At 37.5% G+C, this 16,261-nt stretch overlaps 1 long non-coding RNA gene across 1 annotated transcript in view; it reads right to left on the reverse strand.

Moving 5' to 3' along the window:
- The window catches only part of LOC140680285 (uncharacterized), a 40,184-nt gene extending 29,381 nt beyond the window's left edge, over positions 1-10,803 (reverse strand). The window contains exon 1 of the long non-coding RNA XR_012051436.1: positions 10,462-10,803. This is a non-coding gene — a long non-coding RNA (uncharacterized lncRNA). The remainder of the gene's footprint in view (positions 1-10,461) is intronic.
- Between the last annotated feature and the right edge of the window lie 5,458 nt (positions 10,804-16,261).

A 16,261-nucleotide genomic window follows, 5' to 3' on the forward strand; every position in this document is an offset into this window, starting at 1 on the left:
AGCTGGGAAAGGCAGCATTTTCCCAACAGTCCATGGAGGATAAGTATTAACAGTGGCAGCTGCATGGGTCAGAGCTGTAACTACTGAGAAGAAGAGTCTTTTTCTCTTTGTAAAGCACCATCAGCTTTCTTCCATCACCAGTAACTTAGGAGCAGAACGGCAGGGCTGGATTTGTAGATGTTTCCTGAGATCATCCTGTGAAGTTATATGAAGCTAAAGAAATGGTTTTCACTCTTTTGTATGGGATTTTCTTGGCAGATAAAAGTAGTCCTCGGGTTCAGCGGTGTTAACAGCATAAGGGTGATTTAATCAATGGGCATTTGTTAGTCCTAAATATATCACTGGTGTCACAACTGGAGAACCTCTCATGAGCTATCAGGGAAGACTTAGAGCCATAGTGCATCTGATAACATCCTGGGAAGGAAAACTAGGACCTTTAGGTACTAAAGCTACAATTTAGACTATCATACTTTATTTCCAGGTGAGTATTAAAACGTTCATTTTTTTCTTGTTCTTTTTTTTCAACTAATTTTCTTTCTTTTATTTACTTTTCCAGACTTTTCCCTTTAAAGATAATTTTTCTCAAGACTTCATTTAGATAGCAATTTGTTTTGCTAGCTTTAGTTAATCAAAAATTAGTAAATGGACATTTCAGAATGAGTAAATAGACTTCTTACAAGGAGTCCCACAGGTAAGACAAGGAGTACAAGTTAATCCTGGGGAGATTCAGATTAGACACAGAAGAACAGTTTTTCACAATGAGAACAATCAGCCATTGGAATTGTCTACCCAGGGAAGTGGCAGATTCCCCAGTGTTGAACAGTTTTAAGATTCAGCTGTACAAATTGCTGCATCATCTTGTCTAGACAATTCTTTTGCCAGGAAAGGTTGGAGCAGATGATCCCTGATGTACCTTCCAAACTGGTCTTCTATTGCATTTCACCCAAGACTTTCACAGTTCCTTTTCCTCTGATTTTCCTTACAGGTTAGAATTAGCTTGCCAGTCTGTTGCTATTTTCCTAGCTAAGCTGCTTGAACACAATTTTACTGAATTATTGAAGGTCAATTTCATAGTTGCCAAATTTATCTTTAAAACAAAAACTGCTTTTGAAAGTGCTTGATTTATTTAATTGACCGTGAGTTCTTGACTTCTTTTCCTGCCCAAAGTCTTTACCATGTGAAACTTTTTCTTCTGGGAGTTATTTCACAATGTGTAAGAAGAAAAAAGTTAAGCAGTCAAACTCTATTTGACATATGAGCTGAAATGCTAAATCCTCTGCTATCAGCTGTGAGCAGTTAGGCTCACAAGTGAGTCAGGAGCAGAGTTAAATGGGATTCCAGCCAAAAGAATGGAATTACTTATAGAAGTACTTACTCAGAGAGGGGAATGGGGTCAGATGCTGGGCCGTAATGAAGAGTATAAGTATAAACTACTGACTGGATGAAAAGTTTTCAGAAGGGATTTATGCTTTGTCCAAGGACTTTTGTACATTTTCCTGCCTGGAATGATGGGTATGAGACATCTTTCATAAAAGTAAAAGTAGAAGGATGTGATCTCGGTTTCTTTTGATCATTCTTTAAATACTGAAATACATAGATAAATGAGACAGTTTATTACTCTTGAAACTACATGATGCTTATCTGTGTGCTTAAAAAAATAGAGAAAACTGTGTATTACATTTGCAGGTACAATCAAGAACAGTGTGAAAACCATGCTGAGAAACATCAATTGTCATCCATCATTGAGCTTGCTTGTATCCCTGACAAAACTTAGGACAGCCACACATAAAAAGAAAATCCAGATTAAAAGCTGGAAGATCATTTTTCATGTTTTCTATCACACTTTATTTTCAGATGTACATTTATTTTGAGACATTCCCAAAGAAATAGTCCTCTCACCTTCAGTTGGACCTGTGATCCTGCCTACCTCTGTCTTTTCCCCTCTCTGGTTCAACCTATGACCCTGTTTTTACTCTGCTTTGAAATTTTCCCTAATAATTAGTCTGCTCTTCCTCTGCCTCTTAATATAACACTCTTCTATTGTTTAAAAAAGTTGAAGTATTATGCAATTAACTGCTTCTTCTGGCTCTTCATCACCTTTTCCATTACTTAATGTCTTGCACACCTTGCCAGTTTGCTTTTCTGAACCTACTGTTCTGGATGCTTTGCAAGTCTGCTTGTCACAAATTTGCCATCTTGCTCCCAATAACATTATTCTCATAATGGCCATTAATTATCTTTTCTGTGTTTGATGTCCTTGAATATTCTTTTGGCATGTCCAAATCACCTCTAATTATTTGTTGACATGGAAAATATGATCATACACTCATTTGCTGTCCTTTGGTAGCTGCAATTGTAATTTAATGATATCATTTGTCAGCAGTTCCTCAGAATTCATCATCTCTCTGGCATGTCATGATGCTGTCCATGGTAACCCAAATTTAATCTCTTGTCTTCAAGGCAAAAAAAATTTATCTACAAGGTACCATTTTGGAGGGTGGGGGGAAAGCATCTACTTTATTTAGGTTTCTTTGAAAGACTTTATATATATATGCCTTTGAAGGCATATATTTAGAAATATTCTCCTGAATTCTGTAGAAAAAAAAAGATCCACCTTTAGGCAGAGGCTGATTGATAGAGAATCTTCAGTAGTATTTCTCTATTTAGTCTGGTTGGCATGGAGCTAATTTTCTTCATAGCACCCTGCAGGATGCTGTATTTTAAATTTGTGACCAAAGCAGTGCTGATAACACTGGGATGTTTTATCTCATGGTCAACAACTGTGGAATAAGTGTGAAGGTATTTTCTATTTCTCACACTGCCCTGCATGAGAGTAAACTTGGGGCACACAAGAAGCTGGGAGGGGGCACAGCTGGGAAAGCTGAACCCAGCAGAACAAAGGGATGTCCCAAACCATGTGGTATCACATCAGAGATGGGTGGAGGAAAGTGTAGTTTTCCAAAATGTATTTTTCCCAGGTGACTGGCATTAGTTTGTGGTGGGAGGTTGTGAGCCATTGCCTTTGCATCACTTGGGGTTTGGGGTTTAGTTGTTTGTTCGATTGGTTGGTAGTTTTGGTTTGGGGTTTTTTGGTTTTTTGGGTTTTTTTTTTTAATGTGTAAAATGATAAAACAATTCAAAAAATTGTACTGCTAAAGAGGACAGCATTATAAAAATATCTTAAGGAGTTAAAAAAAGGTTAGGAATTAATATTGAAAGGCATTTCACAACACATTTTCTACTACATCTCAAATCAGCCTTTCTCTTGCCTAGTAGCCCTTATAAACCTGGATTTTCTCTTTTCTTGTGGGTGCACTCCCTGAAAAAAAAAAAAAATCTAAGAAAACAGACTTGGCCATTCATCTGGGGGAGGTTTGGTGGGGTGTTACAATGTTCAGCATACATGATACATATTTCCACAGAGAAGCCCATCCAAATGACTTATATTGAAACACATGAGATGCAAAGTCTTAGGAACATGTTTTTTGGACAGCAAGACTGTATTTTTCAACACATTTAATTTTAAGACATGGGATTGTCTTTTATGAGAAGATATTACTAATGGAAAATATTACTAAGATATTACTAATGGAAAATTCTAAGCAAACCTTTAGTCACATCTTTGATTGTGATGACATATCCAACTTCAATTTTTGATGGAATCAAAATGTTAATTTTTAAGATAAGAAAATAACAGCCTTACTTTAAAATTTAAATTAAGTTCTATTTTTGTGATTTTCAATTAAGCTTTACACCCCTATATATTTTTTTCCTGTGTACATAATATTTTTAGATGATAATTAAGTTCAGGAATAGTCATATTCACTAATTAAAACCTCTTCATGTTAGGTGACGTCGCTTATATTACAGAATTTTTTGTCAAATGGAAAATGTTAGCAATTGCTTCATTACAGAATCCAGCCTCTGCTGTTGGGGTCAAACAACCAAATACTGCTGAGTTCTGAGCTTTTATGGACAGAATGCAGCAGCTTTTGTTATGTTCTTGAATCACATTCTGCCATTTCTCAAGTACACTAAAGCTAACATAAAATAAAAGAGTGTTTCTTTCTTGTTCTTATTTTGCCTCCACTCTGTACTTGAATTCATTGGGGTACTCTTTGATCAGTTGCTGTGCTTTTTACAATAGCAACATCTGGGATTCTTTGATCTTGCCAAATTGTTTGTATTCTTTATAGCACTCGTTAAAGAAGTAATTAAAAAAACAGAAGCAGACCTTAAAACCCTTTAAAAAAAGTTACCCTTGAAGAACAATAGAAAGAGTTGTGCATAAAATCCTACCCTGATAAGGCTTTAAACAAGATTTGTCACCTTGTTTTTATGAAAAAAAAAGTTATTTTATTAATTATGTCATAGCCATGTCCAAAAGGCCCACGCTTGCTTCCAGCTCAACGTCTAGAGAAACTGTGTGTTTAAACAGGATTGTTGTCATTCTCAATTCAGAATGACTGATCTCTATTTGGAAGTCCTGTTTCACCTAGAAAAGGCCAGTGCTAGAACCATGGCAGAAGCATCGTGCTGGAACCTTGTCAGCAGCCGAGCAGCAGCTGCTGTAGTTTTAAGGTGCTGACTGGGTTCTGAGTGTGTCTTGAGCTGCAAAGTCAGCAGATTTGTCACTTGTTAGTGCTGTTCATTACCTGAATTCCTAAGGCACAGAGCAGAGCTCTTCCCATATTGATGCCAGGGGCACAATCTGTACTCAAGGAGAACATATTGAATTGGAGACAATATCTCAAATTTTAGAGACAAGGCAGACTTACTTCAAAACATGCTCCATGCAGAGGGTATGTGTTTATTCATATACCTCACATGTTCTGAAAATTCAGTGAAGCAATTTCTGCCATCATACTTTGACAATTTCCTGTCCACTCATTATACATGCATAACTACAATCCCACTTGTATTTTCATTTGCTCTGGCCAAACACTGTCTGTTACAGTTTTATTCTTCTCTTCAGCAATGATGGACTTTATAGCTAAGAGGGAAATTAGCAGCAGCTACAAGATCATACAGAAGCTATGTAGAAGCCATTTTTATTTCTTAACTTAGTAGCAGAAAAAATTTGTTTCTCAATCTCAATTTCATTATTCTGATAGTAGTTTGAAATTCTTGTTCCTTTTAAACACTTGAATATTCAAATGGAAAGCAGCCTATACGATTACATTATAGTCTACAATATTAAGTTATAGTGCTATTGGAACAGAGAGAAATATTAAAAGATCTTTCTTTAAAATAAAAAAAAAAAGGGTGATATCAGCAGCAAAATTTAGGTATTTTTTTTAAAAAAGACAACTTTCAAAGCTTGCATGACTGCAAATTATAATAAAACATGCAGTACTTTTATCTGATTTTAAATGTGTCTCCTGAAATAAAAGTTGCTTCAAATTTAATACAGTATCAAGGCATGCCTGAGCAATTTCAGTAACATATTTGGAAAAGAAATATGAGAATTGTAAAGAAAAACATGGTTACTGTGCATCACCAACATTTAGGTGGTGGTCTGTGACAGTAAAAGCTGTCTTAGCATTTAGTAGGCTGCAAAATAAAAAACTAATAATGTCTGCAGAGGGCAAAGGAAGCAATGACTGAAAGCTGTGAAGAAGCTTGATGATATGAAGCAGAATGTACTACTCTGTTGATGATTATTCTACCTTGTTATTTCTAGAGGGCCACTTCTAAGATCATTCTTGTATTGCAGCAGGCTTTATGCAAACAGCAAAACAGAACAGCTTAAATAGCTTCTCATTTAAACAGATAGCAAAAGCAACAAATGTAATCTTGCCAAGTTCACAAAGCAAGCTAGGGCAGTGAGCAGATCCTCTCTTCTTTGCTTTATATCTCCCTTATTCTCTCTAGGCACAACATCCCATTTTTTAAGCAATTTTTTTGGAGTTGGGGCAGGATTTTTGTCGTTTTTCCCCTTCTTACTCATTTGTACACCTATGCCATTACCAGCAATTTTGTTGGAAGAAACATTGTCATTTCCCAATCTTTTGAGTCATAGTAAAAGTGAGAAGCAATCTCATCCCCACTGACTTTATTCTTCCTTGCTGTAAAATGGATGAAATAAAGAAACATCAGAACCGAGGACAACATCACAAAATATCCTAGGCAGTTTTCCATTAAGAAGAAAACAACTTCTGTTCTAGCACATCTCCAGCAAACATAAGTAGATCTGCCTTCAGCCGTCAGTTAATCTAAGCCAGAGGTTTCCCAGCCACAGGGTTTTGAGCATTCATAGCACCCTTGAAGATAGCACAAATGCAGCCCTGGTGGAACTGGTACAAACATCACCCACCTCTGGGATTTCCATGTATTGCCTTTTGCATGTGTGTCATGGAGTAATTCTGTGTTTGGAACTGGCTGTCCTTCTGCAATACCTGCTTTTTATTCTGTATGAAAAAAAACTGTGTAGATGAATGCTAGAACAGCAGGACCTGCATTTCCAGCTGAGGATCCAGGAACTTGCCTAAAGGCTCAAATACCTTGTTGTAAAGTAGCCTTTAGTGAGAGAGGTAGAGGTATTCCACATAATTTTCTGAGATCCCAGAGAAGAGTTTAGATATGGATGGTCAAAGATAACAGGCTTGGCCTGGGTAAATGCAGGGCAGAAACCAGCAGTGACTAGGACATGCACCCATCCTTGCCCAAAGCCAACCCTCAAACCCTGAAATCTCACCTCTCCCATAGCACTAAGTGAGAAAAGCAAAAGCACTGTCATTTCTCCAGTTATGCTCCAGACAGGGAATGAAAAGTTCTGAAAGCCATTTTCTGATAGCTTGGGGGGTATGGGCTTCATGATTGCAGATGACCCATGTGAATGACATGAAAATTCCACAATGGAGTTCTGGTTTGTTCCTTTTCACCAGATGTTAAAAATATTTCATGTACATACACAGACATAGACACACAATTTCTCTCATTCATTCAAGTGAGTCCTTTTAAACACATATACACAAATTGGCATCACAGTCCTCATCATTTATGTTTGGTGATATAGCAAATATGAGCAAACCAACTACAGTATCAAGTTGTTTTAATAAAACTGTTTATAAAATATTATTTATATTGAAAAATAATTCAAGTTTTTATTTTTCAACAACACAATTTTTTCAGTTCTTGCCAGTTGTGATTTAATTGGGCAGTTTTTTTTATTTATTAGTTTTTTGAGTGGTTGGTTTGGAATTTTTTTTGTATTTTGGAATCATCAAAATATTAAAGCTCAGTTCTAACAGCATATCTTTTTAGACTGAGCCATGCCAGCTGGAGAAAATTACAAACCACTTTCATGTTGCAGCATATTTTGGATGTGACAATGTCAAAAGTGTCAGCACATTTTGCTGATTATAATAATAAGAGAGTGCAACAAAAGTTAATGTCTAGGCATGTCGATTGTCCAGAGCCTTGCATCCACTCATTAGAAGCCCTACAACATTTCTCAAACCTGTAATTCCTGAGCTGCTATGTGCTGAAAAAAATTTTTTTTGTAAAGTAGCTTGCCTGTCTTGCACTATACATGCTGTACTTGAAATTAAATCTATGTTTTCATAATTTTCTCTCATTCACCACTTCTTCTTCTCCTGCTGATAACATTTAGGTCTTTGTGCACCTCTGTTGATCCTTCTTAACCTTTTCCAAAATACTGGAATGGCACCTCAGCAGCCTGCTGTTTTCTTGTTCTTTGAAATCAGAAAAAAATGAAACCTACTCCAAGAGTGGCAAGAACAGAAAAGTAATTACTTGTGTACAAAATTAAATTAAATATTATTTTTCATTTCAGAAGTTTAATTTCATGCTGTTTGCTGCCATTTTTCCCCACTGATGAATGACTATAGATGATCTTTTTTCACTAGTCAGCTACCTTTAATTTTAGATAGATGTTGATTGGTTAAAAGGGGAGTTAATGAAAAACTTCCTTAGGAATAAAACTCAAGCATGACATAATAGTTGATAACACTAACTGAAAGTCTCATCACAGTCAGTGCACCTCATGTGTGCAATCAGGCTGTGGCAGTCCATAGTAACTCAGTTTGTCTTTCACAAGACCCAAACCATATATGATGGCAAAGCACATTCATTATCAATCAAGGGTGAAGAAATAAAGGCTGAGGCTCAGAAAGCCAGGTTTCTGAGTCATGTCAGCAAGACAATTTAATTAAGAATGGAGCATAAATTAAGACCAAGGCACCTAAAAGATGAAAATTCAGCTCAGGCTATGAGCAGCAGAGTGATGTTTCCTGATATACTTTAATACCCTATTCTCCCTTGGTGGCTGCTCTCATTATTGGAGTACAGATGGTGAAAACACATACTGTTCAAATTTACTATGCTCATTGACAAAGATGTTAGTTAAGAAAATAGTGTTACTCTAAACATTATAGCTCCATTTATGCTTTTTTTTTCCACTTTTCAACACTAAAATAAATAAACCTGCATATGCAGTTACCAAAATGTTCTGTGTGCTTTCTAGTGATGGAAAGTACATGATGGCTGGTTTGCAGATGCTGCAGTCCATTACAGAACAAGATAATTAAAATTACAAACTTTAAAAACACGTCATTTCCTCAATGATTCTTAATGCCCTCTCTTGAGTCATTACAGTAATGTGTAAATATGTTATTATGGAGTTATGAGATGTGATCTTTACTCGATCATCTCAAATTACTCTTCACTAAGTCAAGTTTGCTGATACAAGGTTTGCTTACTGAAAATGCTCGGTCACTCGCTGATTTCGCAGATATCAACAGCTACAAGACATTTGTGGTCCAATTTAAAAGTACAATATCTTTTTATTAATCATTTAGGAGATGGAAAAGTGCTATATTAAAAAATATTGCAGATACTGTTAAACTATAGACCTAAAAAGACAGCCTGAAGTAGTAAAACACAGCTATATCTTACTTTTATACATGAAACCAGAAAAGCACTTAGACACAAAGTGAAATTACAGTCCATAATAATGATGACCAAAGGAGCTGAACCTGGGTTTTCAGTCTGCACTTAGCATACCATGGACAGATATTCTTATGTGTTTTTCTTCTCCAGAAAGTACTATTTCTATTTAAATATAAACTAAAAAAATAATTAAAGGCACATGAATTTGAAATCCTCATTATAATAATCTTTTGCTAAGTCTGTATTTTACTGGGTAGCAGACAAGTTTTCAAGCCACATTACCTTATGCTGAACTTTTTGCCTCATTCCCTCCCTGGTTTGTGGGATGCATGCACATTCACATGTCCTAGTCCCTTTCTTCTTCTACCTATGACTCAGTTTAATCTCCTGTAAACTAATAAGCTATTAATTGGAAAGTGTTAACTTAATTTTTATTTCAATTATAGTCTTTCTATTTCTACATTAAATACTGGCAGGTGTTTGGCACCAACTCAGCTTTTTCCTTTCCCTTCAAAATTTTCACCATTTGTCCTCCTAAAATGGAATAAGGTGATGAGACTTTTTTGTCAGAAATCACCTACTCTTCTTTTTTATTTCTTCTTATCATGCAATGTCAGATTTACATATCTGCTATCTTATTTTTTGCAGTGTTTTATAATTTATGAATACTTTGTAGAGGTTTTCTGATTGAAATGATAAATGTTCAAAAGACACAGGTAATAGGGCCTGATTTCTCATTCAACCCTGTCAGTCAACCCTTGCTATCAGTGTAAGAACACTGAAATCCAGTCCTGAGCACAAAGCTAATGGGTTGCAGAGACCTAATGTTTCACATCTCATTCTGAATGAGGATCACTTTACCTATTCCATTCTTTCTGCAGACAGTGCCTAAACACAAGGGTGGCTGGTCCATCTAGTCCTCTTCTGTGCCCCAACAGAGCAGCTGGTCTAGGGGGGCACAGAGCAGAGTAAACCTGTACCACACTTTTGTGCTGAACACTTCCAGCTCAGAGACAAGCCAGCTGTGGTTCTTTGTGCTGATGAGCCCCTCACTTCTGAGAATTTTTTTCAAAGGTGCCTTTAGTATGCAAATCTTTCTGACATGCAAAATATCCTGGAAAAGTTGTTCCACAGTTTACCTATGCATAGCTTGGGAACGTCTTTTGTCCTCAGTGGGCCTCCAATACACTTCAGTTTGATTTTCCAGTTTCAGCAGTATAAAACCAGTTTGGAATACACAGTAATGATATGGCTGCCTTTCTCCTAATCAGCCATGTTTCATGAGTCTCCTTCATATCCCCTAAAAATAATAATTCTCCAAATTACAGTGGAATTCTGATTCACCTGGGCTACATGGCAAAGCAGGTCAGTATTGGCAAATCAATCAATTTCAGCAGAAGTGCTGACTCACAGACATTACACATCATATTATGTCACCAGTATCAGCACCATATTTTTCATTGCTTTCCACATCCTCCTGTAATGGGCACTCTCTTCACTTGGAAAAGCAAGAAAAATGAGCTGCCAAATTATATTTGCAACTCTTACCACAGTTTATGGAAAACTCCACAGATTCACCTTCAGATCACCATGCTTTGTAGACAGACTTCAGCTTTATCACCCAAATAACCCTGAAGATTGTTGGTTTTGATAAACTGAAGTATTGCTCTGTATTATCTGTGACTTGTGTCCTTCCTCTCAGTCTCATGTGCAGCAGCTGAGAGAAAAGAGATCACTGAAACCCTTTAATTACAGAGCCAGAACTGCACTGCTTTCATGCTCCCAAAATAGCAAAGCTTACATAAAAACATTAGCAGCATGAAAATGCAGAATATTGGGAACAGCTAGCAAGACTGTAAAGGTAAACAAAAACTACATTTAGACAACTTTTGATGCAGACTACTCTGTAATTAACAAGAGAAACAATCCCTCTCTTCATGGTAATGTTTCCCCCAAATCACGCCTTTTGGGACCAAGCCATCTTTAAAACCATGGATTATTGTTCCTTGCATTGTACTAGTGCTGCTCATTGTGCCAAAATAAAACATAGCTCCCATGGAAACCCAGAGCATCACAAGTCTTTGCTAAGTCACACCTCAGCAATGACAAACTTAATTAACCCAAGCAACAACAGCAACTGCAAAGCGTTAAGAAAACGTGTCTTCTTTTATTTTTCTGCTCAGGTCAAAGTAACTTAAACCCTCACATGGTTCACTGTAGTACAAGATTACATCAAACTAATGGAAATCAGGTAGTTTCTTAATGTAATGTCACTGAACAGAAGTTGAAACAAATAAAAGTTGGGAATATTTTTTATAAAGTGAATATGTACTAGATGAATTTTCCTTCTAAACTGTGCTAAACTAACAAAATTTAACTTTGCCATATTTGAAGAGTACATCAAAATAGAGAACTTAAGAGTAGAGGCACTTTACCCCAGTAATTAACTTCTAAGCTTCTGCTTTGGCAAAGTGCTAGTAGGGACTACCCTGCTGTAGTCATTACTATTGTAAAAGAACAAGTGGAGCTCCTGGACACTGTGGTAATTAGAAATCCTATGGCACTTATTAAAAGTGTAAGAGCATTAACATCAGAGTTCTATTCAAATTCCAATTTTGGTGATTATCTTTAGCTCAGTTTTGACCTTTTCCTGTTTCAGCTGGCTGTCAAGTTTCCCATTTAACCTCCTAAAGACGAGCAGCTTCATTACTGCTGCCATCCTGTCAATGGTCAGGTGCTGCGTGCAAAAACATGCAAAAAAAAAAAATGCTGCATTTTTTTTTTTTAATAGGAAGGTTGGGTCAGTATTTTCTGCTTCACTTTCTGGCAGCTTGCTTTGGGATTCTCATCCGAGAAGGTACTGATTTCACACTGAGAACCTGGCTGCTGCTCGCTAAACCCTGCAGCACTGCTCCCTGTCCCTGCAGCACAGCAGTGCAGCTCCCCTGTCCCTGTGTGCAGCTGCACAGGGGCAGGCAGAGCTCAGCAGCTCCTCAGTGCCCAGCACTGTGACTCAGACCTGCCATCTGATCTCAGACACATCCACGGCATCTGACTCCAGCTGCACCCCTGTGTGCTGTCCCCATGAGTTATCTGGCATCTCCCTGACACTGCCACAGCACTGAACCCAGCACTGGGTGTGCTTAGTAGTATCAGTTACGTCTTACAGGCACAAAGAAAACATCCCAGACATCCCAGCAGATTAAACCTCTTCACCAGCTGAATGAAGATAAACCCCAGCCCTTTTCTGGGCATTGAGTGCAGCTGGCAGTGACTGTCACTCTCTGGTCAGAGCATGAGGAGTCTGGTCCTGGAATTGACTTGTAAAAAGTAACCATGAGCTGCTAAAGGTGGGAGCAGCAACTACAATTGAAAGGAGTCAGATAACAACAAAAATTTATAGACAAAACCCATAATGCAAGTCTCAAAGATATCATCATTGTCAATATTAAAGCTTTTGGGTGTTGCAGACTTTTTTCATCATTCCAAGAAGAGTTTCTGTATTTTGTTGAAATGGAAGGTGCTTTCCCTCATAGAGAGAACTGCAATAGTACACAGTTCTGTGTACTGCTAGGGGAGAGCCTTCAAGTTGCTGCATTTCTACTTCAAGTTGAGAGGGCCAAACTACATCTGACTTATTGCAGACGCTGAGGGAAAAAAACTTTGGTGCTGTATCTCAGTTTCTTCACAGAGAGGCATCTGCTTCAGAGAATCAGTTAGAAATTGGGGCTTATACAGTATGAAAACAATTCTGTTCCCCCCACCAAGGGAGCAAGAAGCTCATCTGTGTTTTTTTTCAAGATGCTGTTGTTTTTTTCAAGGAGCCTCCTTCATTCTTCAGCATCTGCTCTGTTCCTGGCTGTGGAAGAGATTTCCTGGGATTTACATGGAAGAGGGGAGCTCTGTATAGTTAAATCCAAACACATATGATATTCCATCTGCATTTCCCCAAAAGCTGCATCTCTGCTTTTCATTCTCAGATTATTAAATACTATTCCAGACCAAACAAGAAAATATCAAAGGTGTGGAGGACACATAAGCTAATTAAAGAGCTAAAATTACCTTAGCTTGTTTCTATATGGGTTATCTTTGAAACCATCATCCAATATAATCCTCTTGTGAAGGTTGTACTGAAAGGAATAATTGTAGGTATCTTAATGTGTTTTGACATATACAATTTTTTTTCTGTAAGAAATGCTTTATCAAACATGAGTATTTAGGTTTCATGGACAAAAAAAAAGTGGATGAACTATAATAGTCTGTAATACAGAGGAGAAAAGTTCTTAAATCTCACATGCATTCTATGCCTCAGGCAAACTGTGAGCACCCTCTGTTCAGCTTGCCTGGAAAGTACAATTCCACTTCTGAGCAGACCTCAAAATAACAAGCAACCTGGCCAAGGGCAGGGAACCATTCAAGTGTATTCTCGTGACAGAAATATGGTCCCATTTAAGGGGCAAAAGGAACATGTGGCCTCCCTGAATGATGACTGGGGAAGGTGCACACAGAACTCACCTGTCTGATCAGAGCCTGAGCCTGAATGATGCTTGCAAGGTACCAGCAGGACAAGTGGGAGGGCTGCCTGGGCCAGGGCAGGAGCCAGCTTCATAGAACAGAATCATTCAGGTTGGAAAACATCCCTGAGTTCAAACATTAAGCATGTCCCTGTGTGCCACATCTACAGGTCTCTTAAATACCTCCAGGAATGGTCATTCCACCATTTCCCTGGGCAGACTTTTCCAAAGGTTGAGAATCCTTTCAGTGAATAAATTTCTCCAATCATCCAATCTAACCCTCCCCTGGCACAGCTTGAGGCTATGTCCTGTTTTCTTATCCTTGTTACCTGGGAGAAGAAGCTGACCCCCTCCTTGCCACAGCCTCTTTACAAGTTGTTTGTTCATTTGGTTGGTAGGTTTGGTTTGGGGTTTTTTGTTTGTGGGTTTTTTTTGTTTTGTTTTGTTTTGTTTTGTTTTAATGTGTAAAATAATAAAACAATTCAAAATTTTGTACTGCTAAAGAGGATAGCATTAATAAAATATCTTAAAGAGTTAAAAAAAAAACAGGTTAGGAATTAACATTGAAAGGCATTTCACAACACATTTTCTACTACATCTCAAATCAGCCTTTCTCTTGCCTAGTAGCCCTTATAAACCGGGATTTTCTTTTTTCTTGAGGGTTCACTCCCTGAAAAAAAAAAAATCCAAGTAAACAGACTTGTTCATTCATCTGGGGGAGGTTTGGTGGGGTCTTACAATATTCAGTATATATGATACATATTTCCACAGAGATGCCCATCCAAAGTAGAGAGCATTAAGGTCCCCTCTGAGCCTCTTTTCCCCCTCCCCAGCTCCCTCAGCTGCTCCCCATCAGTGCTCCAGACCTTTCCCAGCTCTGCTGCCCTTCTCTGGACTCGCCCCTCAATGCCTTTCTTGCAGTGAGAGGCTCGAAATCAAAAACATGATTTGAGGTGTGGCCTCACCAGCACCAGGGTGATGGTCACTGCCCTGGTCCTGCTGGCCACTGCTGCTGCTAAGGCCAGGATGCCCCTGGCCTTGGCCACCTGGGTCCTGCCAGCTCATGTTCAGCTCTCAGATGACCAACACCTGTCAAAGAGCCTGAATTTCATTTAGATGACCCAGAGATACAAGACCTGTGTTCCTCTCATCATTTGAAGACTACTTTAACTTGGATATTACAGCATAAAGGGGAAGGCAAACTGATCAATTTGGAAGTAGCACAGCTTGGAGTCTGCATGATATAAAAAAATAATATTTTTCAGCAAATGCAGCATGACTTCTAAACCTCAGTGAATGTCCTGTGTGACACAGTACAATTCCAGCCCAGTATGGAACAAAGTGCACCACCAAGGGAAAGAGGAAGGAATTTATCCTTTTAATGTCTGGATATTATTTGGTTTTAAGCAGTTATGCTGTGCACAGCTCTGGCTGTACTTTGTATCCCACAGCACTGGGTGATGAATATCAGGGATATATGAGCTACATGCTATCCTTTAATTTCTTTAACTGAAGAATAATTAGACTAGCTTGTTTTGGGAACAGCAATTTAGCTGAATTATATATATCTATAGAATTAGCTATTATATTATTTAAACACAGACACCTGTAGACACATTAGTGAGTGAAGATTAAGTATATAAAGGAATAATCTATTTTACAACACTGCACCTCTCTGCAGTATACTTTTGGATACTGCTTTGGTAATTAAAAACTTTATGAGCAGTTCATTGTAGGATAGTAAAAATGTGTTAAAATCCATTAGCACAGATTGAATATATTCATGAAATGCTTCTTTGGTACAATAATGAAATTCAATTTATTTTTCCCCCTCCTTTTAGTAAGAAATTATTCCATTGGAAAGACAGAATAGAGCAAAATGTAAATAAAATGCAGTATAAATAAAAGCAGTTATTTTAGACCAAGTCATGCAAGCTTTTTATTTATCTAATAAACTTTTATCTAATAAAAAAATCTGTGCCATTCTTAACTCTTAGGGAAAAATCCCAGCAACACAGCAGATGAGAGCATGATAAACTTGCACTCCCACAGAAGTTACTGGGAAGCAGCTATTGTGAATCCTACTACTACTAAAAAGCTGTCATATTGGGAAATAAGGAATCCACACAATAGAATTCAATGGCTTCTTTTCTTTCATTGCTGATTTCATGTGCATTTTATAAGTCTGCTTCTTTTTCTCTTGCCCATGAACAGGTCAGAACAGACAGATAAAAAAGTGCTCCTGGGGGAGTGATTCTAATAGTAAAATATGGTGATTCCTAGCAGCAACACAGAAATACACACTTAGAAAGGAGAGTGTGCAGACATTGTTATTTGCACTCTGGAAAATTTCCTCAGATTTTAATAAGTAGCCACAGTCCTTTTAGAATCAGTGTCAATTGCTGCATACATCAGAACCAAAATATAGACAAAAATTAAGCCATGAAAGCCAATTGCAAAATCCTAAATGTCAACTGCCCTGATCACATGTGTAGATTTTATGCTGAAATATTCCTTTGTAAATCTTTCCCAGTAACCTGTAATGTCATATTTGTTTTTCATTTTATGTTACATACCCATGAATATGAAAATTAGAAGCTCAAAGGTCAATTAATATATTATGGCAATTTGGTATGAGATATTTGACACCAAATGAGCACATACCAACACTACTATAAATATGATGTTATTATTAAGGTCAAGTATAATTGATATGAAATCCAGGTGTAAAAAGAAATAGTTGCCTTCCCCTCTACTGAGGGTGTAGCTAGCTTTTCCTTTTAAAATAGCTCTAATAAATTATGTCATTTTATTTTTCTTCCTATATTCCTCTC

Source organism: Taeniopygia guttata, chromosome 1, assembly GCF_048771995.1.
Source record: "Taeniopygia guttata chromosome 1, bTaeGut7.mat, whole genome shotgun sequence".
In the NCBI taxonomy this organism is placed as follows: Eukaryota; Metazoa; Chordata; class Aves; order Passeriformes; family Estrildidae; genus Taeniopygia; species Taeniopygia guttata.